At 45.2% G+C, this 26,580-nt stretch overlaps 1 protein-coding gene and 1 long non-coding RNA gene across 3 annotated transcripts in view; one reads left to right on the top strand and one right to left on the bottom strand.

Moving 5' to 3' along the window:
- Positions 1 to 26,580, bottom strand: part of LOC118392345 (phosphatidylinositol 4,5-bisphosphate 3-kinase catalytic subunit beta isoform) — a 92,643-nt gene that overhangs the window by 41,461 nt on the left and 24,602 nt on the right. For both annotated transcript variants that reach the window (XM_035784300.2, XM_052511005.1), the window contains exon 2: positions 23,747 to 23,820. The gene's annotated coding sequence lies outside the window, so the exon portion shown is untranslated. The remainder of the gene's footprint in view (positions 1 to 23,746; positions 23,821 to 26,580) is intronic.
- On the top strand, positions 20,635 to 22,767 carry LOC127925867 (uncharacterized). The gene is made up of 2 exons (XR_008122690.1): positions 20,635 to 21,016; positions 22,175 to 22,767. It is a non-coding gene; the product is annotated as an uncharacterized LOC127925867 (long non-coding RNA).

The following is a 26,580-nucleotide window of genomic DNA, read 5'->3' on the forward strand; positions in this document are numbered from 1 at the left end:
CAGAGGACAGGCCTGAGGGGGAAGAGGCTGGTGTGAGAACAGAGGACAGGCCTGGGGGGAGAGGCTGGTGTGAGAACAGAGGACAGGCCTGGGGGGAGAGGCTGGTGTGAGAACAGAGGACAGGCCTGGGGGGGAAGAGGCTGGTGTGCGAACAGAGGACAGGCCTGGGGGGAAGAGGCTGGTGTGAGCACAGAGGACAGGCCTGGGGGAAGAGGCTGGTGTGAGCACAGAGGACAGGCCTGGGGGGAGAGGCTGGTGTGAGAACAGAGGACAGGCCTGGGGGGAGAAGCTGGTGTGAAAACAGAGGACAGGCCTGGGGGGAGAGGCTGGTGTGAGAACAGAGGACAGGCCTGGGGGGGAAGAGGCTGGTGTGAGCACAGAGGACAGGCCTGGGGGAAGAGGCTGGTGTGAGAACAGAGGACGGGCCTGGGGGGAGGGAATGGTGTGAGAACAGAGGACAGGCCCGGGGGGAGGGAAAGGTGTGAGAACAGAGGACAGGCCTGGGGGAAGAGGCTGGTGTGAGAACAGAGGACGGGCCTGGGGGGGAAGAGGCTGGTGTGAGAACAGAGGACAGGCCTGGGGGGGAAGAGGCTGGTGTGAGAACAGAGTACAGGCCTGGGGGAGAGACTGGTGTGAGAACAGAGGACAGGCCTGGGGGGGAAGAGGCTGGTGTGAGAACAGAGGACAGGCCTGGGGGGGAAGAGGCTGGTGTGAGAACAGAGGACAGGCCTGGGGGGGGGGAGCCTGGTGTGAGATAAACTATTAGCGTTCATTGCTATATAAATGGTGTGATGACCGAATTCACCGAATTCTAGAGATTACAGCAAAAATGACATTTTCATCCCCACTATGTAAACAAAGCTGATTGTTGCAACAATTCAGCTGTTTAAACTATTTTTGTTTAGCTAAAAAGATGACAGTATTTTGTATGACAGGCCCACCCACCTCATGGGCAAAACCTTTTAGGGGCCCCCGTCTTGACGCGCGACAAATATTATTTTTAAACTAACAGATATCAAGTCATTTTCCTACAGTTCTACAAAATGTTTCCACGAGGTGGAGCAAGCTTTCTGAAAATGTGCATTTTAACAGCTAACTCCCTGCAATTCTACACATTCTGCTATGGGGTGGAGAGATTTTAGTTTTACCTTTATTTAACCAGGAAGGCTAGTTGAGAACAAGTTATAATTTGCAACTGTGACCTGGCCAAGATAAAGCAAAGCAGGTCGACACCTACAACAACACAGAGTTACACATGGAAAAAACAAACATACAATCAATAATTCAGTAGAAAAATCTATATACAGTGAGTACAAATGAGGTAGGATAAGAGAGGTAAAGGCAATAAACAGGCCATGGTGGCAAAGTAATTACAATATAAGCAATTAAACACTGGAATGGTAGGATGTGAAGAAGAGTGTGCTAGATGATACTGGGGTGCAAAAACAATTAAATAAATAAATACAGTATGGGGATGACGTAGATTGGATGGGCTATTTACAGATGAGCTATGTACAGGTGCAGTGATCTGTGAGCTGCTCTGATAGCTGGTGCTTAAAACCTCTTGGTGTTAGGGGGCAGTATTTTCATTTTTGGGAAAAACGTTCCCATTTTAAACAGGATACTTTGTCTGGAAAAGATGCTAGAATATGCATATAATTGACAGCGTTGAATAGAATACACTAACGTTTCCAAAACTGTAAAGATATTGTCTGAGTATAACAGAACTGATGATGCAGGTGAAAGTCTGAGAAAAATCCAATCCGGAAGTGCCCCAGGTTTTGAAAGCGCTGCGTTCCAATGACTCCCTATATGGCTATGAATGTACCATCAACGAGCTTACGCTTTCTACGTATTCCCCAAGGTGTCTACACCATTGTGACGTAGTTTTACGCATTTCTGTTGAAGAATAGCCGTATGTGGGCACATCGCGTAAGTGGTCACATGGTGGCTCCGAGAGAGATTCTCGCGTAAAGTGCAGAGGTAGCCATTACTCCAATCGGTCCTAGAGAAAAAGGAATTGTCCCGACGGATACATTATCGAATAGATATTAGAAAAGCACCTTGAGGATGGATTCTAAACGTTCGGCATGTTTCTGTCGATATTATGGAGCTAATTTAAAATATTTTTCGGCGTTGTGGTGACCGCAATTTCCGGGAGATTTCTCAGCCAAACGTGAAGAACAAACGGAGCTATTTCACCTACAAAAATAATCTTTTGGGAAAAAATAAACTTTGGCTGTCTACCTGGGAGTCTCGTGAGTGAAAACATCCGAAGTTCATCAAAGGTAAATGATTTAATTTGATTGCTTTTCTGATTTCCGTGACAAGTTTGCCTGCTGCTAGCAAGGCATTAGGCAATGCTAGGCTATGATAAACTTACACAAATGCTTGTCTAGCGTTGGCTGTAAAGCATATTTTGAAAATCTGAGATGACAGGGTGATTAACAAAAGGCTAAGCTGTGTTCCAATTTATTTCACTTGTGATTTTCATGAATAGGAAGATTTTCTAGGAAGATTTATGTCCGTTGCGATATGCTACTTAGTGTTAGATGATGATAAATGTCCCGTTCATGGGCTGGGCGTCGCTACAGGTTAAAGCTAGTGAGGGAGGTATGAGTCTCCAGCTTCAGAGATTTTTGCAGCTCGTTCCAGTCATTGGCAGCAGAGAACTGGAAGGAGAGGCGGCCAAAGGAAGAATTGGCTTTGGGGGTGACCAGTGAGATATACCTGCTGGAGTGCGTGCTACGGGTGGGCGCTGCTATGGTGACCCGTGAGCTGAGATAAGGCAAAGCTTTACCTAGCAGAGACTTGAAGATGACCTGGAGCCAGTGGGTTTGGCAACGAGTATGAAGCGAGGGCCAGTCAACGAGAGCATACAGGTCGCAGTGGTAGGTGGTACATGGGGCTTTGTTGACAAAACGGATGGCACTGTGATAGACTGCATCCAATTAGTTGAGTAGAGTGTTGGAGGCTATTTTGTCAATGACATCGCCGAGGATCAGTAGGATGGTCAGTTTTACGAGGGTATGTTTGGCAGCATGAGTGAAGGATGCTTGGTTGCAAAATAGGAAGCCGATTCTAAATTTAATTTAGGATTGGAGATGTTTAATGTGAGTCTGGAAGGAGAGTTTACAGTCAAACCAGACACATAGGTATTTGTAGTTGTCCACATATTCTAGGTCAGAACCGTCCAGTAGTGTAGTGATGCTGGATGGGCAGGCAGGTGGGATTAGCGATCGGTTGAAGAGCATGCATTTAGTTTTACTTGCATTTAAGGGCAGTTGGAGGCCACGGAAGGAGAGTTGTATGGCATTGAAGCTCATCTGGAGGTTATTTAACAGTGTCCAACGAAGAGCCAGAGGTATACAGAATGGTGTCGTCTGCATAGAGGTGGATCAAATAAATCACCAGCAGCGAGAGCGACATCATTGATGCATACAGAGAAGAGAGTCGGCCCGAGGATTGAACCCTGTGGCACCCCCATAGAGACTGCCAGAGGTCTGGACAACAGGCCCTCCAATTTGACATACTGAACTCTATCGGAGAAGTAGTTGGTGAACCAGGCGAGGCAATCATTTGAGAAACCAAGGCTGTTGAGTTTCCCAATAAGAATGTGGTGATTGACAGAGTAGAAAGCCTTAGCCAGGTCGATGAATACGGCTGCACAGTAATGTTTTTTATCGATGGCGGTTATGATATCGTTTAGGACCTTGAGCGTGGCTGAAGTGCACCCGTGACCAGCTCTGAAACCAGATTGCATAGCGGAGAAGGTACAGTGAGATTCTAAAAGGTAGGTCATCTGTTTGTCAACTTGGCTTTCAAAGACCTGAGAAAGGCAGGGTAGAATAGATATAGGTCTGTAGCAGTTTGGGTCTAGTGTCTCCCCCTTTGAAGAGGGGATGAACACGGCAGATTTCCAATCTATGGGAATCTCAGACGATACGGAAGAGAGGTTGAACAGACTAGTAAGAGAGGTTGCAATAATTTCTGCAGATAATTTTAGAAAAAGAGGGTCCAGATTGTCTAGCCCGGCTGATTTGTAGGGGTCCAGATTCTTGCCGCTCTTTCAGATCACCAGCTATCTGGATTTGGGTGAAGGAGAAGTGGGGGAGGTTTCGGCGAGTTGCTGTGGGGAGCGCAGGGCTGTTGACCGGGGTAGGGTTAGCCAGGTGGGAAAGCATGGCCAGTTGTAGAAAAATGCTTCTTGAAATTCTCAATTATTGTGGATTTATCGGTAGTGACAGTGTTTTCTAGCCTCAGTGCAGTGGGCATCTGGGAGGAGGTGCTCTTATTCTCCATGAACTTTACAGTGTCCCAGAACTTTTTGGAGTTTGTACAACAGGATGCAAATTTCTGTTAGGAAAGCTAAGGCTAGCTTTTCAAACTGCCTGTGTATATTGGTTCCTAACTTTCCTGAAAAGTTGCATATCACGGGGGCTATTCTATGCTAATGCAGAACACCACAGGATGTTTTTGTGCTGGTCAAGGGCAGACAGGTCTGGAGTGAACCAAGGGCTATATCTATTCCTAGTTCTACATTTTTTGAATGGCGCATGCTTATTTAAGATGGTGAGGAAGGCACTTTTAAAGAATAACCAGGCATCCTCTACTGACGGGATAAGGTTAATGTCATTCCAGGATACCCTGTCCAGGTTGATTAGAAAGGCCTGCTCGGTGAAGTGTTTTAGGGAGCGTTTGACAGTGATGAGGGGTGGTCGTTTGACCGCAGACCCATTACGGATGCAGGCAATGAGGCAGTGATCGCTGAGATCTTATTTGAAAACAGCAGAGGTGTATTTGGAGGGCGAGTAAGTTAGCATGATATCTATGAGGGTGCCTGTGTTTACAGATTCGGGGTTGTACCTGGTAGGTTCATTGATCATTTGTGTGAGATTGAGGGCATCAAGCTCAGATTGTAGGATGGCCGGGGTGTTAAGCATGTCCTAGTTTAGGTCACCTAGCAGCACGAGCTCAGAAGATAGATGGGGGGCAATCAATTCACATATGGTGTCCAGGGCACAGCTGGGGGCAGAAGGTGGTCTATAGCAAGCGGCAACGGTGAGAGACTTGTTTCTGGAAAGGTGATTTTTTAGAAATAGAAGCTTGAATTGTTTTGGTACAGACCTGTAAGTAAGTAAGTAAGTAAGTAAGATAGCCTACAGAGTTCTCTCTCTGGGGTAGATTGCAACACCGCCCCCTTTGCAGTTCTATCTTGGCGGAAAATATTCTAGTTAGGGATGGAAATTTCAGGGTTTTTGGTTGTTTTCCTAAGCCAGGATTCAGACACTACTAAGACATCCGGGTTGGCAGAATGTGCTAAAGCAAACTTAGGGAGTAGGCTTCTAATGTTAACATGCATAAAACCAAGGCTTTTATGGTTACATAAGTCAACAAATGAGAGCACCTGGGGAGTGGGAGTGGAGCTAGGCACTGCAGGTCCTGGATTAACCTCTACATCACCAGAGGAGCAGAGGAGAAGTAGGATAAGGGTACAGCTAAAGGCTATAAGAACTGACCGTCTAGCACGTTCGGAACAGAGAGTAAAGTGAGCAGGTTTCTGGGCACGATAGCATCGATTCAAGGCATAGTGTACAGACAAAGGTATGGTGGGAAGAGAGTACATTGGAGGTAAACCTAGTCATTGAGTAATGGTGAGAGAGATATAGTCTCTAGAGACATTTAAACCAGGTGATGTCAACGCATATGTGGGAGGTGGAGCAACATGGTTGGTTAAGGCATATTGAGCAGGGCTATAGGCTCTACAGTGAACCACTAACCAGGACAGTAATGGACAAGGCATATTGATATTAGGGAGAGGCATGCGTAGCCAAGTGATTGTATGGGTCCAGTGAGTGGTTGGGCTGGCTGGGGACACAGCGATTCAGACAGTTAGCAGGTCGGGGCTAGCAAGCTAACATAAGGGCCTTAGCGGGACGTCGCAAAGGGGCAAAGATTGTTCTTGCCTCCTCGTGCGGTGACGTTGATAGACCAGTCGTGGAATTAGTAGGGTTCCAAGTAGCAGAGGGGTCAGAGTCCAAATTGGCAAAATGGGTATAGTGGTCCAAGAAACTGGCCAATGGATCAGCTAACAGTCCAATATGCTATAGATAGCTAGCAGGCCGCGGTTAGCAGAATGGGCCTTCAGGGGACATCGCGCCTGAGGGCCTGTTGGGCTCCTCGGGCAGATTATGTCGGTATTCCAGTCGTGAAATATTGGCGGGGTTCAATCGGAGGTAAATATAAATACTTTAGAAAAAAAACAGATCCACACCACATTGGGTGAGGTGGGTTACAGGAGTGTATTTTTAAGTTGAGCTTTAGGAAAAATATTAAAGAATGCGAAGAAAAATATATAAAAAGATATATACATGAGACGAGACGTCTTGGAAAGATATTTTCTTGACGTTTTAAAGCTAAATTTCTTGAAATTCAACCTGCAGCCGCAAGCCTGCACCTGGAGCCGGCTAAGGGTGCGTATTTCGGTAAGAAATGTAACACTGGGGACTGAATCCAATACGTGTGATACCTGTGTCCCGAACATAGCTAAATTAACATAGAGTTGAAGTCGGAGGTTTACATAAACCTTAGCCAAATACATTTAAAATCAGTTTTTCACAATTCCTGATATTTAGTAAAAATTCCCTGTTTTAGGTCAGTTAGGATCACCACTTTATTTAAAGAATGTGAAATGTCAGAATAATAGTATAGAGAATGATATATTTCAGCTTTTATTTCTTTCATCACATTCCCAGTGGGTCAGAAGTTACCATACACTCAATTAGTATTTGGTAGAATTGCCTTAACTTCTTCGAGATAGGGGGCACTCTTTTAATTTTTGGATAAAAAACGTTCCCATTTTAAAACAAGATATTTTGTCACGAAAAGATGCTCGACTATGCATGCAATTGACAGCTTTGGAAAGACAACACTCTGACGTTTCCAAAACTGCAAAGATATTATCTGTGAGTGCCCCAGAACTAATGCTACAGGCGAAACCAAGATGAAATTTCATACAGGAAATGGTCCAGATTTTGTTTACATTGTTCCAATGTCTCCTTATATGGCTTTGAATGCGCCAGGAATGAACCTGCACTTTGTCGTTTCCCCAAGGGGTCTGCAGCATTGTGACGTATTTGTAGGCATATCATTGGAAGATTGACCATAAGAGACTACATTTACCAGGTGTCCGCCCGGTGTCCTCCGTCGAAATTATTGCGTAATCTAGGTCCATGCTCGTTCCATTTTCTTCAGAGGAGAGACCAAACTGCCACAAATGATTTATCATCAATATATATGTGAAAAACACCCTGAGGATTGATTCTAAACAACGTTTGCCATGTTTCTGTCGATATTATGGAGTTCATTTGGAAAAAAGTTTGCGTTGTAATGACTTAATTTTCTGTTTTTTTCTTACCCAAACGTGATGAACAAAACGGAGCAATTTGTTCTACACAAATAATCTTTTTGGAAAAACTGAACATTTGCTATCTAACAGAGTCTCCTCATTGAAAACATCTGAAGTTCTTCAAAGGTAAATGATTTTATTTGAATGCTTTTCTTGTTTTTGTGAAAATGTTGCATGCTGAATGCTAGGCTTAATGCTATGCTAGGCTATCAATACTCTTACACAAATGCTTGTTTAGCTATGGTTCAAAAGCATATTTTGAAAATCTGAGATGACAGTGTTGTTAACAAAAGGCTAAGCTTGAGAGCAAATGTATTTAATTTCATTTGCGATTTTCATGAATAGTTAACGTTGCGTTATGGTAATGAGCTTGAGGTTATAAATAGGATCCCGGATACGGGATTGCTCGTCGCAACAGGTTAAACAATTTAAACTTGGGTCAAATATTTTGGGTAGACTTCCACAAGCTCCCCACAATAAGTTGGGTGAATTGGCCCATTCCTCCTGACAGAGCTGAAGTAACTGAGTCAGGTTTGTAGGTCTCCTTGCTCGCACACACTTTTTCAGTTCTGCCCACACATTTTCTATGGGATTGAGTCAGGGCTTTGTGTTGGCCACTCCAATACCTTGACTTTGTTGTCCTTAAGCCATTTTGCCACAACTTTGAAAGTATGCTTGGGGTCATTGTCCATTTGGAAGACCCATTTGTGACCAAGCTTTAAACTTCCTGACTGATGTATTGAGATGTTGCTTCAATATATCCACAATTTTCCTCCCTCATGATGCCATCTATTTTGTGAAGTGCACCAGTCCCTCCTGCAGCAAAGCACCCACAGAACTTGAGGCTTCCACCTCCGTGCTTCACGGTTGGGATGGTGTTCTTCGACTTGGAAGGTTTGCAAGCCTCCCCCTTTTTCCTCCAAACATAACAATGGTCATTATGGCCAAACAGTTCTATTTTTGTTTCATCAGACCAGAGGACATTTCTCCAAAAAGTTGAATCTTTGTCCCCATGTGCAGTTGCAAATAGACTGGCTTTTTTAATGGTGATTTGGGAGCAGTGGCTTCTTCCATGCTGAGCGGCCTTTCAGGTTATGTCGATATAGGACTTGTTTTACTGTAGATATAGATACTTTTGTACCGGCTTCCTCCAGCATTTTCACAAGGTCCTTTGCTGTTGTGGGATTGAGATGCACTTTTCGCATCAAAGTACGTTCATCTCTAGGAGACAGAATAAGTCTCCTTCCTGAGAGGTATGACGGCTGCGTGGTCTCATGGTTTTATACTTGCGTACTATTTTTTGTCCATATGAACGTGGTACCTTCAGGCATTTGGAAATTGCTCAGAGGGATGAACCAGACTTGTGGATGTCTACAATTGTTTTCTGAGGTCTTGGCTGATTTCTTTTGATTTTCCCATGATGTCAAGCAAAGATGCACTGAGTGTGAAGGTAGGCCTTGAAATACATCCACAGGTGCATCTCCAATTGATTCAAGTGATGTTAATTAGCCTATCAGAAGCTTCTAAAGCCATGACAACATTTTCTGGAATTTTCCAAGCTGTTTAAAAGGCACAGTCAACTTAGTGTATGTAAACTTATGACTCACTGGGATTCTGATAGTGAATTATAAGTGAAATAATCTGTCTGTAAACAATTGTTATAAAAATGACTTGTGTCATGCACAAAGTAGATGTCCTATCCGACTTGCCAAAACTATAGTTTGTTAACAAGAAATTTGTGGAGTGGTTGAGAAACGAGTTAATGACTTTAAACTTCCGACTTCAACTGTAGCTAAATGAACATAGCTAAATGCAAATCTCACAGGTCGAGTTAACCTGATGAGATTTCCCTGGGATCATGAGTTAATGATTGTGTGTGAGACATACAGGTATGATATCATTATGACAGTGTAAAGGCTATGGGAGAATGTGTTGGGTGTCTGTGAAAGCAGAGGAGTCACTGCAGAACTAGGACATTCCAGTCCATATTAATTACCCTTAGCAAATGACACACATATTACACTGTCACACTTAATTAAATAATTCCATCATGGTCAGTGTGGAAAGAAAGGACTGTTGTCAAGGTAACACTGTTGTATTGAAAAGGCCTCCAACAACTTTGTGACTAATACTTTATGATTATTAACACGTATGTCCTTATGTTCTTCGTAAACTGTCGCAGAGCCTCACTCGTACTCTAGTCTACGGTGGGGCAGTGTGTGTGTGTGTGTGTGTGTGTGTGTGTGTAGGTATGAGGCCCCTGTGACACAAAACTATTACAGTAAGTTAAGAAAGAGGATCTACTCTACACCCCCCTCCCCCCGCTCCAATACAATACTGGTGTAAATGAGGGAACATTCTCACTCACACACTCTATACTAGTGCAGCCCGAGTCAGCGTTTCCTCTAGCTTGGGGGGTGTTCAGGAGGGGAAGGGAGCTTGGGGACTGTCCTGACCACATGTTGCTATGTCATACCCCTTCCCGCTCTGAACATGTTAACTCCCCTTGTGAGTGGGGAGGTAAATGGTGTGTCTGTGTGGGGGGAAATAGAGTGTGTGTGTTGTCAGCATGGCATTGAGTGGGGGGGAATAGGTGTGGTCAGTAGGGCAATGAGTTGTGGAAGTGTTGTGGTACACAGTGGTAGCACTTGTAGGTGACTAGAACACATTCTGATGTAGCACTGGTATATGTGTAAACCTGTGGTTCTGACTCAGTGAGGCCTGACCTAACAGGTGTGCGTGTGTGTATGAGGGTTGTGAAAGGTGTGTGTATGTGAAAGTCCCACCCTCACTGCTGCTCAAACATGACAGAAAATGTAGAAAATCACTAGACGGTCCTATTTGTGGATTTAGTGTGGCTGTAGCTTTCAGACAGGAAATTACAGAAAAAAACTGAAGAGGATAAATACCCTTTACTGTAGTTCACATGTAGACCTACTGTAGCTTAACCAGTGGTCAACAATCAAATGGAAACAGTAGGCCTATTATTGAGGATGTATATGGTATATGGTGGAGATAACATCATCATTGTGTGTGCAAGGCTTTGAATGCATTTATTCAAAAACACACACACTGCGGTTTTCCCTCTGTTCCGGTCTCTGTGGTAAACATCAATGTCATCTCTTGTATTTGTCCAATTTAGGGGAAATGGCCCAGGATATTGGATTTAGCACTCTCTCTACAACCCCCCTCTACCTCCTCTCTGCTCTGTCCCTCTCTTTCACCCCTGTATCAGAGGGTACTGATGTGGCCAAGAGTTATGGCCAGGCAGACATCACAAATCATCGTGACATCATAAATCATCCATTGTGATATCATAAAGGCCTGTTCTAAACTCCCCCCCACTTATGGCTGCAGGGTGACTGTGTATAATAGTACTACTGAGATTGGGGATGGCGATGCAGGTTCTGATTGGAAGGGGTAGGGAGTAGAGGGAAGGATAAACCTTTGAAAGGAGCAGCACAGCCTAATGCTCAACACATGCCTGAATACTGAGCATCACTCTAACAATCATCTCCCACTCTTTGAAACTGTTCCGACAACACTGCTAAGCTTGTGTGTGTAATGACAGTTGTGTGATGCAGCATCACTACAGCAGGGAGATTGGTGGTGGATTGTGCCAGTGTGTCATATCCCCTCTGAGACACAAGTCTGGCTCCCCCCCTCCTTCGTGGTATGTGAACACATACACCTACTCATAAACAAGGACCATTCACGATACACGCGCTCCACAGCCAGACGTGAACGCGCCAGCTCTCCACAGCCAGACGTGAACGCGCCAGCTCTCCACAGCCAGACACGCGAGCGAGCTCTCCACAGCCAGACGTGAACGCGCCAGCTCTCCACAGCCAGACACGCGAGCGAGCTCTCCACAGCCAGACGTGAACGCGCCAGCTCTCCACAGCCAGACACGCGAGCGAGCTCTCCACAGCCAGACACGCGAGCGAGCTCTCCACAGCCAGACACGCGAGCGAGCTCTCCACAGCCAGACACGCGAGCGAGCTCTCCACAGCCAGACACGCGAGCGAGCTCTCCACAGCCAGACACGCGAGCGAGCTCTCCACAGCCAGACACGCGAGCGAGCTCTCCACAGCCAGACACGCGAGCGAGCTCTCCACAGCCAGACACGCGAGCGAGCTCTCCACAGCCAGACACGCGAGCGAGCTCTCCACAGCCAGACACGCGAGCGAGCTCTCCACAGCCAGACACGCGAGCGAGCTCTCCACAGCCAGACACGCGAGCGAGCTCTCCACAGCCAGACACGCGAGCGAGCTCTCCACAGCCAGACACGCGAGCGAGCTCTCCACAGCCAGACACGCGAGCGAGCTCTCCACAGCCAGACACGCGAGCGAGCTCTCCACAGCCAGACACGCGAGCGAGCTCTCCACAGCCAGACACGCGAGCGAGCTCTCCGCAGCCAGACACGCGAGCGAGCTCTCCGCAGCCAGACACGCGAGCAAGCTCTCCGCAGCCAGACACGCGAGCAAGCTCTCCGCAGCCAGACACACGAGCAAGCTCTCCGCAGCCAGACACACGAGCAAGCTCTCCGCAGCCAGACACACGAGCAAGCTCTCCGCAGCCAGACACACGAGCAAGCTCTCCGCAGCCAGACACACGAGCAAGCTCTCCGCAGCCAGACACACGAGCAAGCTCTCCGCAGCCAGACACACGAGCAAGCTCTCCACAGCCAGACACACGAGCAAGCTCTCCACAGCCAGACACACGAGCAAGCTCTCCACAGCCAGACACACGAGCAAGCTCTCCACAGCCAGACACACGAGCAAGCTCTCCACAGCCAGACACACGAGCAAGCTCTCCACAGCCAGACACACGAGCAAGCTCTCCACAGCCAGACACACGAGCAAGCTCTCCACAGCCAGACACACGAGCAAGCTCTCCACAGCCAGACACACGAGCTCTCCACAGCCAGACACACGAGCTCTCCACAGCCAGACACACGAGCTCTCCACAGCCAGACACACGAGCTCTCCACAGCCAGACACACGAGCTCTCCACAGCCAGACACACGAGCAAGCTCTCCACAGCCAGACACACGAGCTCTCCACAGCCAGACACACGAGCTCTCCACAGCCAGACACACGAGCTCTCCACAGCCAGACACACGAGCTCTCCACAGCCAGACACACGAGCTCTCCACAGCCAGACACACGAGCTCTCCACAGCCAGACACACGAGCTCTCCACAGCCAGAAATGGTTCTTATATCATGTAGTCTTTGGAATCCACTCAGTGTGCAGCGTGGCTGCACTTGACATGAACCTGAGGCCTCTGGGAGAACATTTGGGTGGAGGCAGAGAACTCACTCCTGCCAAACATAACGAATGGAGCGAGAGAGAGAGAGAGAAAGAGTAACAACGAGATGGGGAGGGAATGAGGAGAGAGGAAACTGCAAGAAAGAAGATTGAGAGATGGATAAACATGATGTTAATATGCATTTCTCTCTGTGTGGATGCAGTAAGCTGCAGTGTTAGTTGTGTTCAACCTGAGGTTACACCACTCCAACGCATGTGTCATAATTATGACCTCGTGACCCCAACATGGCTACTGGCAAACATAGTGCGAAGTAGAACACAGAAACACAGAGAATATTAAACCCTGGCAGGATGACACAGGGGCTGCTGGAAGTCACCTCAGATAATCAACACATGGGATAGAAATGGGCCAATGGTGTTAAAGCTACACCTACATTACGATCATAGGAGCTTTAATAAACTGTTTAAAAAGCTATTGTTATGCTAACTAACACATTCCCTGTGTAAATATAATGAAATATTCATAGTTGCACATAACACAGCCTGCCACCGTATAAAGAAAGATCTCAGTTGGAGGAGAAGTGCCCAATTGTCCTTTAATCCAGTGTACTTTGTGTCTTTGTTTATGCATACATGTGTATAGATGATGTAATGCATTATAGATGATGCCTGTAACATGTTTGACTACGTTTTTTTGTATCTCAAAACCCAATTTGAGTAGTCCACAATGTGGTTTAAGTGTCTTTAATTCTTATCATTATATTTTTTGCTAACTCCACATATTTTGTCACTGGGCTGAGAGATTTTTTTTTTTTTTTAAGCTAATTTCCTTAAAATTCTACACATTTTGCAATGGTGCTGAGAGAAAATGTGCAGTTTTAAAGATAATTGAATGTAATTCTACAGATTTTGACATAGCTTCTGCCGTGTTCTTATTCTGAGTGACTCAAACATAAATAAATGTAGATTTTGGTGATTGAAAAAGAGATTTGAGAACTTAGCAATCATATTTGTGGTAGTGGCGGTAACAATGTAGCAGCAGTGGCCCACCACTGATAAATGGATATAGGGAAAAGACTGCACACACACTCACAGCAAAGGTCACAATAACAAGCAGCTCTTCTAACAAGGAGCTATCCATTACTGAGAGTTTTAGAATGTTCACACCTCCCTCAGGGAATGAGAGGGAGAGCGAGGGAGAGCGAGGGAGAGCGAGGGAGAGCGAGGGAGAGCGAGGGAGAGCGAGGGAGAGCGAGGGAGAGCGAGGGAGAGGGAGGGAGAGGGAGGGAGAGAGCGAGTGGAGGACAGAGTGATAGCAAGAGGAAAATAGAAAGAGGAGGAAAGGGCAAAAGGAGTGTAGAGTAACAGAAGAAGCATACTTTTATTAAGCAATATTATTTCAGGATTAAAAGTTGCAACAGACAGGGAATCAGAGATAGAGGGAAGAGGAGAGAAAGTTGTTTATGGGTGGAGGGAGAGAACAAGAGGGTTAAATGGGGATATATGGTGCTGGCAATAGAAGGAGAGAGAGAGGAAGAAGAAAACAGAGGGGAAGAGAGCGAGGATAGAGGGAAAGAAAGCGAGAACAGAGAGAGAGAGAAGGGAAGAGAGAGAGAAGGGAAGAGAGAGAGAAGGGAAGAGAGAGAGAAGGGAAGAGAGAGAAAAGGGAAGAGAGAGATGTGAGTTATAATGTTTGCCTGTGGCGGGCAAGCTGACCTGGGTCTCTACAATAGTCCTCTGTCCCCCGTCAGCTCAATCATCTGTGTGTGTGTGTGTGTGTGTGTGTGTGTGTCTTTCAGAGTGTCAGTGAAGGCAGTCCCGTGCCCCACCCCACACAAACACTGGCCTTGTGTCAACCCTGCCCCCACCCCTCTCACCCCATCAGACCCGTTGCATTCCCCCTGCAGGAAAAACTGTTAGGCCACAAAAGCCAAACAGGCCACTACAACCCAGCAAAACACAAGGGCCACAGAGATCAGTTACGATGGCGCCGGATGGGAGGGCTGCAGTCTTATTGGCTTTTTAATTTTTTTTTGCCTTGTTCGTAACTTGTTGTTTTACATAATGTTGCTGCAACCGTCTCTTATGACCGAAAAAGAGCTTCTGGACATCAGAACTGCAATTACTCATCTCAAACTGGACGAGGAGTTCTTCTTCAATGAGTTGGACGCGAGAGATATACTACAGACACCTGACCAGGCCCAGATCCTCGCGATCCACTGAAGGAATCACAGATTTAGTGGGAAAAGATCAGGGTGCCTTGCAAGGATCAGGTGACGAGTAGATAATCTGCCCTTGCCTCCCGTCCAGCGAGCAGGAAAATAAAGGGGACGAGCACGTATATCCTACCAACTGGACATTAAAAACTGTAGTATCTTATGTTTCACTGAGACGTGGCTGAACGACGACATTAAGAACATACATACAGTGGGTTATACACTATTGGCAGGACACAACATCAGCCTCTGGTAACACGGGCCGGGACCTATGCATGCATGTAAACAACAGCTGGTGCACGATATCTAATGAATTCTCAAGGTTTTGCTAGCCTGAGGGAGAGTATCTCATGATAGTGTAGTCCACAGTTTATCTAACTAGAGAGATTTCATCTGTATTTTTTGTTGCTGTCTACATACCACCACAGACCGATGCTGGCACTAAAACCACACTCAATGAGCTGCATACCGCCATACGCAAACAGGAAAACACTTTGAGGCGGCGCTCCTAGTGGCCGGGGACTTTAATGCAGGGCATCTTAAATCACTTTTAACTCATTTATCTCAGCATGTTAAACATGCAACCAGGGGGGGGCGAACACAAAATAAACTCTGGACCACCTTTACTCCACATAGACGCATACAAAGCTCTCCCTCGCACGACATTTGGGAAATCTGACCATAATTCTATCCTCCTGATTCCTGCTTACAAGCAAAAATTAAAGCAGGAAGCACCAGTGACTCTGTCTATAAAAAGTGGTCAGATGAAGCAGATGCTAAACTACAAGACTGCTTTTCTAGCAGACTGGAACATGTTCCGGGATTCTTCCAATGGCATTGAGGAGTACACTACATCAGTCACTGGCTTCATCAATAGGTGCGACGAGGATGTCGTCCCCACAGTGACTGTACATACAAAAGGGAAGCACAGCCGAGAGTTGCCCAGTGGCACGAGCCTACCAGACTAGCTAAATACTTTCCTAAAAGCAAGCATAGAAGTTAACACTGAAACATGCATGAGAGATCACGCTCTCCACAGCTGATGTGAGTAAGACCTTTAAAACAGGTCAACATTCACAAGGCCGCAGGGCCAGACAAATTACCAGGACGTGTACGCCGAGCATGTGCTGACCAACTGGCAAGTGTGTTCACTTACATTTTCAACCTCTCTGTCTGAGTCTGTAATGCCAACATGTTTCAAGCAGACCACCATAGTCCCTGTGCCCAACGCTAGGTAACCTGCCTAAATGACTATCAACCCGTAGCACTCATGTCTGTAGCCATGAAATGCTTTGAAAGGCTGGTCATGGCTCACATCAACACCATTATCCCAGAAACTCTAGACCCACTCCAATATGCATACCGCCCCAACAAATCCACAGATGATGCCATTTCTATTGCAATCCCCACTGCCCTTTCCCACCTGGACAAAAGGAACACCTATGTAAGAATGCTGTTCATTGACTGCAGTTCAGCGTTCAACACCATATTACCCTCAAAGCTCACCGCTTGAGCAAAGGATCCTGGGACTAAACACCTCCCTCTGCAACTGGATCCTGGACTTCCTGACGTGCCGCCCCCAGGTGTTAAGAGTAGGCAACACATCTGCCACACTGATCCTCAACACGGGGGCCACTCAGGGGTGCGTGCTTAGCCCGCTCCTGTACTCCCTGATCACTCATGACTGCATGGCCAGGCACAACTCCAACACCATTACGTTTGCTGATGACAACAGTGGTAGGCCTGATCACTGACAACGATGAGACAGCCTATAGGAGGGTCAGAGACGTGACTGTGTGGTGCAAGAACAACAATCTCTCCCCCAACATGATCAAGACAAGTTCCTTGGCATCCACATCACCAACAAACTAACATGGTCCAATCACACAAAGACAGTCGTGAAAAGGGCATGATAAAACCTACAAAGGGTAGTACGTACGGCCCAGTACATCACCGGGGCCAAGCATCCTGCCATCCAGAACCTCTATACCAGGCGGTGTTTGAGTAAGGCCCTAAAAATTGTCAAAGACTCCAGCCACCCTAGTCATAGACTGTTCTCTCTGCTACCGCACGGCACCAGAGCGCCAAGTCTAGGTCCAAGAGGCTCCTAAATAGCTTCTACCTCCAAGCCATAAGACTCCCGAACGGCTAATCAGATGGCTACCCAGGATATTTGCATTACACCCCCCCAGAATGCTACTGCTACTCTTATTATCTATGCATGGTCACTTTAATAACTCGACCTACATGTACAGTGGGGCAAAAAAGGTATTTAGTCAGCCACCAATTGTGCAAGTTCTCCCACTTAAAAAGATGAGGCCTGTAATTTTCATCATAGGTACACTTCAACTATGACAGACAAAATGAGGGAAAGAAAAATCCAGAAAATCACATTGTAGGATTTTTAATGAATTTAATTGCAAATTATGGTGGAAAATAAATATTTGGTCACCTACAAACAAGCAAGATTTCTGTCTCTCACAGACCTGTAATTTACTTCTTCTTTAAGAGGCTCCTCTGTCCTCCACTCGTTATCTGTATTAATGGCACCTGTTTGAACTTGTTATCAGTATAAAAGACACCTGTCCACAATCTCAAACAGTCACACTCCAAACTCCACTATGGCCAAGACCAAAGAGCTGTCAAAGGACACCAGAAACAAAATTGTAGACCTGCACCAGGCTGGGAAGAATGAATCTGCAATAGGTAAGCAGCTTGGATTGAAGAAATCAACTGTGGGAGCAATTATTAGGAAATGGAAGACATACAAGACCACTGATAATCTCCCACGATCTGGGGACCAACGCAACATCTCACCCCGTGGGGTCAAAATGATAACAAGAACGGTGAGCAAAAATCCCAGAACCACAAGGGGGGACCTAGTGAATGACCCTGCAGAGAGCTGGGACCAAAGTAACAAAGCCTACCATCAGTAACACCCTACGCCGCCAGGGACTCAAATCCTGCAGTGCCAGACGTGTCCCCCTGCTTAAGCCAGTACATGTCCAGGCCCGTCTGAAGTTTGCTAGAGAGCATTTGGATGATCCAGAAGAAGATTGGGAGAATGTCATATGGTCAGATGAAACCAAAATATAACTTTTTTGGTAAAAAAAAAAAATCAACTAGTCGTGTTTGGAGGACAAAGAATGCTGAGTTGCATCCAAAGAACACCATACCTACTGTGAAGCATGGGGGTGAAAACATCATGCTTTGGGTCTGTTTTTCTGCAAAGGGACCAGGACGACTGAGCCGTGTAAAGGAAAGAATGAATGGGGCCATGTATCGTGAGATTTTGAGTGAAAATCTCCTTCCATCAGCAAGGGCATTGAAGATGAAACGTGGCTGGGTCTTTCAGCATGACAATGATCCCAAACACACCGCCCGAGCAACAAAGGAGTGGCTTCGTAAGAAGCATTTCAAGGTCCTGGAGTGGCCTAGTCAGTCTCCAGATCTCAACCCCATAGAAAATCTTTGGAGGGAGTTGATAGTCCGTGTTGCCCAGCAACAGCCCCAAAACATCACTGCTCTAGAGGAGATCTGCATTGAGGAATGGGCCAAAATACCAGCAACAGTGTGTGAAAACCTTGAAGACTTACAGAAAACATTTGACCTCTGTCATTGCCAACAAAGGGAATATAACAAAGTATTAAGAGAAACTTTTGTTATTGACCAAATACTTATTCTCCACCATAATTTGCAAATAAATTCATTAAAAATCCTACAATGTGATTTTCTGGATTTTTTTTCTCATTTTGTCTGTCATAGTTGAAGTGTACCTATGATGAAAATTACAGGCCTCTCTCATCTTTTTAAGTGGGAGAACCTGCACAATTGGTGGCTGACTAAATGCTTTTTTGCCCCACTGTACATAGCACCCCAATTACCTCGAAACCGGTGCCGTCGCACATTGACTCTGCACCGCTACCCCCTGTATACAGCCCCGCTATTGTTATTTACTGTTGCTCTTTAATTATTTGTTATTCTTACTTTACTTTTTATTATTTTTCCCTTCTAGGTATTTTCTTAAAACTGCATTGTTGGTTAAGGGCGTGTAATTAAGCATTTCATTAAGGTCTACTACACCTGCTGTATTTGGCGTAGAGGTCGACCGATCATGATTTTTCAATGCCGATACCGATAATTGGAGGACCAAAAAAGCCGATACTGATTAATCTGCCGATTAAAAATAAATTGTATTTGTAATAATGACAATTACAACAACTGAATGAACACTTACTTTAACTTAATATAATACATCAATAAAATCAATTTAGCATCAAGTAAATAATGAAACATGTTCAATTTGGTTTAAATAATGCAAAAACAAAGTGTTGGTGAAGAAAGTAAAAGTGCAATATGTGCCATGTAAGAAAGCTAACGTTGAAGTTCCTTGCTCAGAATGAGAAAATATGAAAGTTGGTGGTTCCTTTTAACTTGAGTCTTCAATATTCCCAGGTAAGAAGTTTTAGGTTGTAGTTATTATAGGACTATGTCCCTCTCTACCATTTGCATTTCATTAACCTGACTATTGGATGTTCTTATAGGCACTTTAGTATTGCCAGTGTAACAGTATAGCTTCCGTCCCTCTCCTCGCTCCTCCGTGGGCTCGAACCAGGTACACAACGACAACAGCCACCCTCGAAGCAGCTTTCCCATGCAGAGCAAGGGAAACAACCACCCCAAGGCTCAGAGCGAGTGACGTTTGAAACGCTATTAGCACGCGCTAACAAGCCAGCCATTTCACTTCGGTTACACCAGCCTCATCTCGGGAGTTGATGGGCTTGAAGTCATAAACAGCCCAATAATTGATGCACAACGAAGAGCTGCCGGAAAAATGCGCAAAAGTGCTGTTTGAATGAATGTTTACATGCCTGCTTCTGCCCATCACCGTTCAGTCAGATATCTAGATACGTGTATGCTCAGTCAGATTTTATGCAACGCAGGACACGCTAGATAATATCTAGTAATATCCTCAACCATGTGTAGTTAACTAGTGATTATGATTGATTGTTTTTTATAAGATAAGCAACTTACCTTGGCTTACTGCATTCACGTAACAGGCAGGCTCCTTGTGGAGTGCAACGAGAGAGAGGCAGGTCGTTATTGCGTTGGACTAGTTAACTGTAAGGTTGCAAGATTGGATCCCCCGAGCTGACAAGGTGAAAATCTGTCGTTCTACCCCTGAACAAGGCAGTTAACCCACCGTTCCTAGGCAGTCATTGAAAGTAAGAATGGGTTCTTTACTGACTTGCCTAGTTAAATAAAGATGAAATAAAAAGGTATAAAACATTTTTTTTAAATAAATAAAAAGTCAGCGCCCAAAAATACCGATTTACGATTGTTATGAAAACTTGACATCGGCCCTAATTAAATCGGCCAACCTCTAATTTGGCGCATGTGACAAGTAACATTTGATATGATTTGATCACACGGCACTGGCACCCACACCGGACTAGTGTAATGTGTGTACTCTGTGTGGTTTATTTTGGCATGAAGCTGTCGGACTCATCTTCTCCTGCTGCCTTCTCCTGCTGTATATATATATATATATACACTTGGGTGTGAGTGTGTTTGCGTGGCAGCAGGAGAAGATGAGTGTTTGAGATATATATATATATATCTATCAAACACTGGCTACACATACTGCATGTATTTTGTGGGCAGTGAGCACATAGCCGGTCTTCTCTTGAGTGCCAGGTCTGTCTACGGCAGCCTCTCAATAGCAAGGCTATGCTCACTGAGACTGTACATAGTCTGTCCCTATTTCCCATGTTTTAGGCCACGCCCCATTCTCTGACTGTCAAATGAGCATCAAGCAGACGCCCACTGACTAAGTGGCTGTTATGGCCCTTCCGTTTCGTTGTGATCGCGGTTGAGTCTTCACAGCAGCGCGTCGAGGGTTGAAACAGGTTCAGCTCTGTCCTCTGACAATCAGCTCATTTAACAAAAACGAACATTGAGGAAGTACCCCTCTATGAGCAAATGTGGAAACTATGACGACAAAAGAGGAAATATGATGAGCGATAGAGCCACGAGGAGGCTCAAGACAAGGGCTGCATAGTGATAGTTCCTCAATAGTCTCCTCTCCTTAAATCATATTCACTCATCTAGAAAATAAAGGTAAGTGAAAGAAATATGACAGGTGCTTAATCACCTTGAGGCATCCATGTCCAAAAGTTTATTTGTCCTTCCCATTTTACCAGGAGAAATCGAGGAGAAACAGAGACTGATAGCCTACTATTCTTAGGTAGAAATAGGTAAGGCAGGAAGGAACAGGGAAGTTGAGCTATCCCCTTTCAAAGCAAGACTGATGAAGAGGTATTCTAATGTCACTGTCAAAGCACAATGCTAAGAGTGTCTTCAAACCAGTCGCTGGCTCCAGACTAGCTATAAAGAAGTCCCAAACTGTCTCTGCTCCAGATAATGCTCAGACAGAGAACACAGGGAACAAATGTATAAAAATAACACCAAGCTGTCTTGAATGTAACACAATGCGCACACACTCTCACCCTCTTCCTGTGTGCGTGTCTCAAACAAAGGCACGAACAGGCTCCAGGTGACTATTGCCAGGGACACTGTGCTCTAGTAAGCAATACTTTAGTGTCCTTCCGACAGTCTGTCAGTCTCTCTCCGTCTCAGCCTGTCTTGTCCTTCCCTGCAGGTTTTAACTTTCCAACTCTGTCAGTCAGTCTGAGCTCTTACATTAAAACCAAACTGCACGGTTGCTGTACATACATTGAATGAGAGTAGAATAACATACATCAACAATAATATGGAAACCTACCCCTATACTGTATACAGAGCATTCTGAAACTATTCAGACCCCTTGACTTTATCCACATTACAGACTTATTCTAAAATGGATGAAATAGCTTTTTCCCCTCTATCTGCACACACACACCCCATAATGAGTAGGCTTCTAATGTTAACATGCATGAAACCAAGGCTTTTATGGTTACAGAAGTCAACAAATGAGAGCACCTGGGGAGTGGGAGTGGAGCTAGGCACTGCAGGCCCTGGATTAACCTCCACATCACCAGAGGAGCAGTAGGATAAGGGTACAGCTAAAGGCTATAAGAACTGACCGTCTAGCACGTTCGGAATAGAGTGTAAAAGGAGCAGGTTTCTGGGCACGATAGCATAGAATCAAGGCATAATGTACAGACAAAAGGTATGGTAGGAAGAGAGTACATTGGAGGTAAACCTAGGTATCTTCACATGGTCTTTCCTATCATTGCTATGTGGATGACACTCAACGACTTTTCTTCTGACACCCAGGTGGCGACACACATCTCTGTGTGCCTGGCAGATATCTCAGCTTGGATATCGGTCAATCACCTCAAGCTCAACAAGATGGATCTGCGCTTCCTCTTGGGGAAGGCGAACCCACTCCAAGACCTCTCCATCATGGTTGACAACTCCACGGTGTCCCCCTCCCAGAGTACAAAGAACATTGGCGTGACCCTGAACACCCTGTCGTTCTCTGCAGACATCAAAGCAGTGACCTGCTCCTGTAGGTTCATGCTCTACAACATCCATAGAGTACAACCTTACCTCACACATGAAGTGGTGCAGGTCCTTATCCACGCACATGTCCTCTCCCGTCTGGACTACTGCAACTTGCTGTTGGCTGGGCTCACCGCTTGTGCCATTAAACCCCTGTAACTTACTACTAGACCATCCACTATTAGACTATGGTACTTTCCCTACAAAGCAGCAAGAAGAAATTCCCCTCCTTCCTTCAGGCTATGCTCAAATTTCTTGAACTGCATAGTTGTTTAAGGGCTTCTAAGTAAGCATTTCACAGTAAGGTCTACACCGGTTGTATTCGGCGCATGTGACAAATAAAATTTGATACCCTACAACCCAAACGGAATATTTAGTTCTGCCACCTCTCGTCTCGCTCATCCCAGTCAAAACTCTTCTATGGCCTGGTCCCCCAATGGTAGAACATTCATCTTCTGGAAACTGAAACCCTACCTCTTCAACGAGCATCTTACATAATCCCACATAAAAACATGTCCAAGAGAATAAAAACATGTCCAAGAGAATAAAACATGTCCAAGAGAATAAAAACATGTCCAAGAGAATAAAAACATGTCCAAGAGAATAAAAACATGTCCAAGAGAATAAAACATGTCCAAGAGAATAAAAACATGTTTGGATTTACATGACATATTTCTCTCACACAAAGATCTGAGACAGACCATTGCATATTGAGTTCATTGGATTCAATAAATCTCGCTAGGAGCCAAGCAGAGGCACAGTGTCACCATGTACCACAGAACACTACTTTGGTATGTATACAGGCATCTATGTACACAAGCACAATTATGGAGTCAGTCATAGCTCCATAGTCACAGACTCAGTCATAGCCCCATGTTACTACAGACGATTCTAATAGACACTATAGTTCTTCCATCCTGGTCCTGGGGATTCATAAAACAGACATCTGAACACAGGCCAGAACTAGGGATGGAGAACAGTGACTTACTAGAGCAGTGAACTAGGCCAATATTTCAGGTTGTAGTTAGACATCAAAGCGAAACTGCATGGTGGCTAGGCTACGTAGTGTTCACCTAGCAGATTTTCCCAAAATATGCTGGTGGATTTCCAACATTCTCCGCCTGTCAGGACACTACCCTACCAGATTCCAGCACACTGAGCGCAATGCATTCCAGAACACGCACGCAACCACACACATGCACAAAGATTCGCAGGTGTCTTTTACAATCATTTTGCATTTTCTTTACAGTAAATGTAGGTGGAAAAGCACCTTCTAACTTCCCAAACAATTTTGCTATGACATGTTCCCTTGGGGCTTTCCCTAAAGACACAAACAGGTCTTACCTATAGTCTCCTGGAGGCTTCTATTCCCTGTGGCTCTCCTCCATGTTGGGGGTGTCAGGGGAGGGACACTGCATCTGTGGGGCAGAAGGAACAGCAACATCAGTGTGTGGTAGTGTGAGTGAGTTAAGAAAAAACATGACAAGCAGTTTCACAGAATCTGATAGGGCATGACTACTTTGCATGTGTGGTTTTCCCTGGAGTGTGTGTGGGATGATGCTTTGAATAATGATCTTTGACACACACACACACACACACACACACACAGTAGGGCAAACAAGTATTTAGTCAGCCACCAATTGTGCATGTTCTCCCACTTAAGATGAGAGAGGCCTGTAATTTTCATCATAGGTACACTTCAACTATGACAGACATAATGAGAAAAAAAATCCAGAAAATCACATTGTAGGATTTTTAACAAATTTATTTGCAAATTATGGTGGAAAATAAGTATTTGGTCACCTACAAACAAGCAAGATTTGTCTCTCACAGACCTTCTTTAAGAAAGAGGCTCCTCTGTCCTCCACTCGTTACCTATATTAATGGCACCTGTTTGAGCTTGTTATCAGTATAAAAGACACCTGTCCACCTGACACAGTCACACTCCAAACTCCACTATGGCCAAGACCAAAGAGCTGTCAAAGGACACCAGAAACCAAATTGTAGACCTGCACCAGGCTGGGAAGACTGAATCTGCAATAGGTAAGCAGCTTGGTTTGAAGAAATAATCTGTGGTAGCAATTATTAGGAAATGGAAGACATACAAGACCACTGATAATGTCCCTCGATCTGGGGCTCCACGCAAGATCTCACCCTGTGGGGTCAAAATGATCACAAGAACGGTGAGCAAAAATCCCAGAACCACATGGGGGGGACCTAGTGAATGACCTGCAGAGAGCTGGGACCAAAGTAACAAAGCCTACCATCAGTAACACACTACGCCGCCAGGGACTCAAATCCTGCAGTGCCAGACGTGTCCCCCTGCTTAAGCCAGTACATGTCCAGGCCCGTCTGAAGTTTGCTAGAGAGCATTTGGATTATCCAGAAGAAGATTGGGAGAATGTCATATTGTCAGATGAAACCAAAATAATAAATATAACTTTTTGGTCAAAACTCAACTAGTTGTGTTTGGAGGACAAAGAATGCTGAGTTGCATCCAAAGAACACCATACCTACTGTGAAGCATGGGGATGGAAACATCATGCTTTGGGACTGTTTTTCTGCAAAGGGATCAGGACGACTGATCCATGTAAAGGAAAGAATGAATGGGGCCATGTATCGTGAGATTGAGTGAAAACATTATTATTATTACACGGTTATTATTTGTCACATGCGTCATAAACAACAGGTGTAGACCAACAGTGAAATGCTTACTTATGGATCATTTTCCAACAAACCAGAGTAAAAAACAATCAAAACAAAGAATGATACGTAATACATGCACAGTGAATAACTATAACATGGCTATATAGAGCGAGTAGCAGTAGCGCCCATGTGTCGGGAACAAGGTAATTGAGGTAGCCATGTACATAAACATATCAACAAAAGTATGTGGATGCCCCTTCAAAACAAGAGGATTTGGCTATTTCCGCCACCCTTGTTGGGGACAGGTGTATAAAAAGAAAAAATATATATATTTTTAAATGGAGCTCACAGCCATGCAATATTCATAGACAAACATTGGCAGTAGAATGGCCTTACTGAAGAGCTCAGTGACTTTCAATGTGGTACCGTCATAGGATGCCACCTTTCCCACAAGTCAGTTTGTCAAATGTCTGCCCTGCTAGAGCTGCCCCGGTCAACTGTAAGTGTTGTTATTGTGAAGTTGAAACGTCTAGGAGAAAACAGCTCAGCCACGAAGTGGTAGGCCACACAAGCTCACAGAACCGGACCGCTGAGTGCTGGGGGTGAAAAAATTAAATAATAAAAAAAAGTGTCTGTCCTCAGTTGCAACACTCACTACCGAGTTCCAAACGGCCTCTGAAAGGATTTGATTAGCTGTTTAGCAGTCTTATGACTTGTCGGTAAAAGCTGTTCAGGGTCCTGTTGGTGCAAGGCCTCATGCCAAATCATTTAAGCCTCTTGAAGAGGAACTGTTGTGCCCTCTTCACAACTGTGTAGGTGTTTGTGGACCAAGGGTTGGAACCAGTTCAGGGAGCTGAACCGAAAACTGGAAAATTTTATTTGATTGAGGAACAGAACCCAAATCTGAAACGAAAGTGATCCATCTTCCGGGAAGAGAACCTTAGTTTTAAAAGCATGGAAAAGTTAATAGCGTTCCAGAAATGTTTTTCCAGTCCGACAAAAATTGTAACAAGTGCCTTCACTGTCAATCAGAAACGTATTCCTGCATCTGCCTGCCAGCTGGAAATCTTTGTCAGTGGGTGTGCGGGTGTGCATAGGTTACCTGCCCCTCCCGTGAAGCATAGGTTACTGTAGCCGATGGGGGCAGTAGTTGCTAATATATGCAAATAAAAAATATTATTGAATAGAAAACACTCTAAAGCATCTAAAACCGTTTAAATTATGTCTGTATGTAAAGCAGAACTCTCAGGGCAGTCATTCTCCCAAACTCTCTCGTCATCAGAAAAGTTGGCCCAACTTTGACGTCATCGCCCTTACCCTTCCCAAGCACTTACAGGTCTGGGAACAGTCTCTCTGTCTTCAGCGCGATCTCAGCTTTCAATGGGGCTTCTCATTGTGAGAATCGCGAGCTCACGAGAGTTTTGGCGGGCCGAAACCTTTCGGTCACGCGAAAAAACAGGTCACTTTTATGCGCGCTCTGCTCCGGTCCTGTCTTTTTCCCAAGATCGATTATACAATGCATGCGTTTCTGT

Source organism: Oncorhynchus keta, chromosome 1, assembly GCF_023373465.1.
Source record: "Oncorhynchus keta strain PuntledgeMale-10-30-2019 chromosome 1, Oket_V2, whole genome shotgun sequence".
NCBI classification, from domain to species: domain Eukaryota; kingdom Metazoa; phylum Chordata; class Actinopteri; order Salmoniformes; family Salmonidae; genus Oncorhynchus; species Oncorhynchus keta.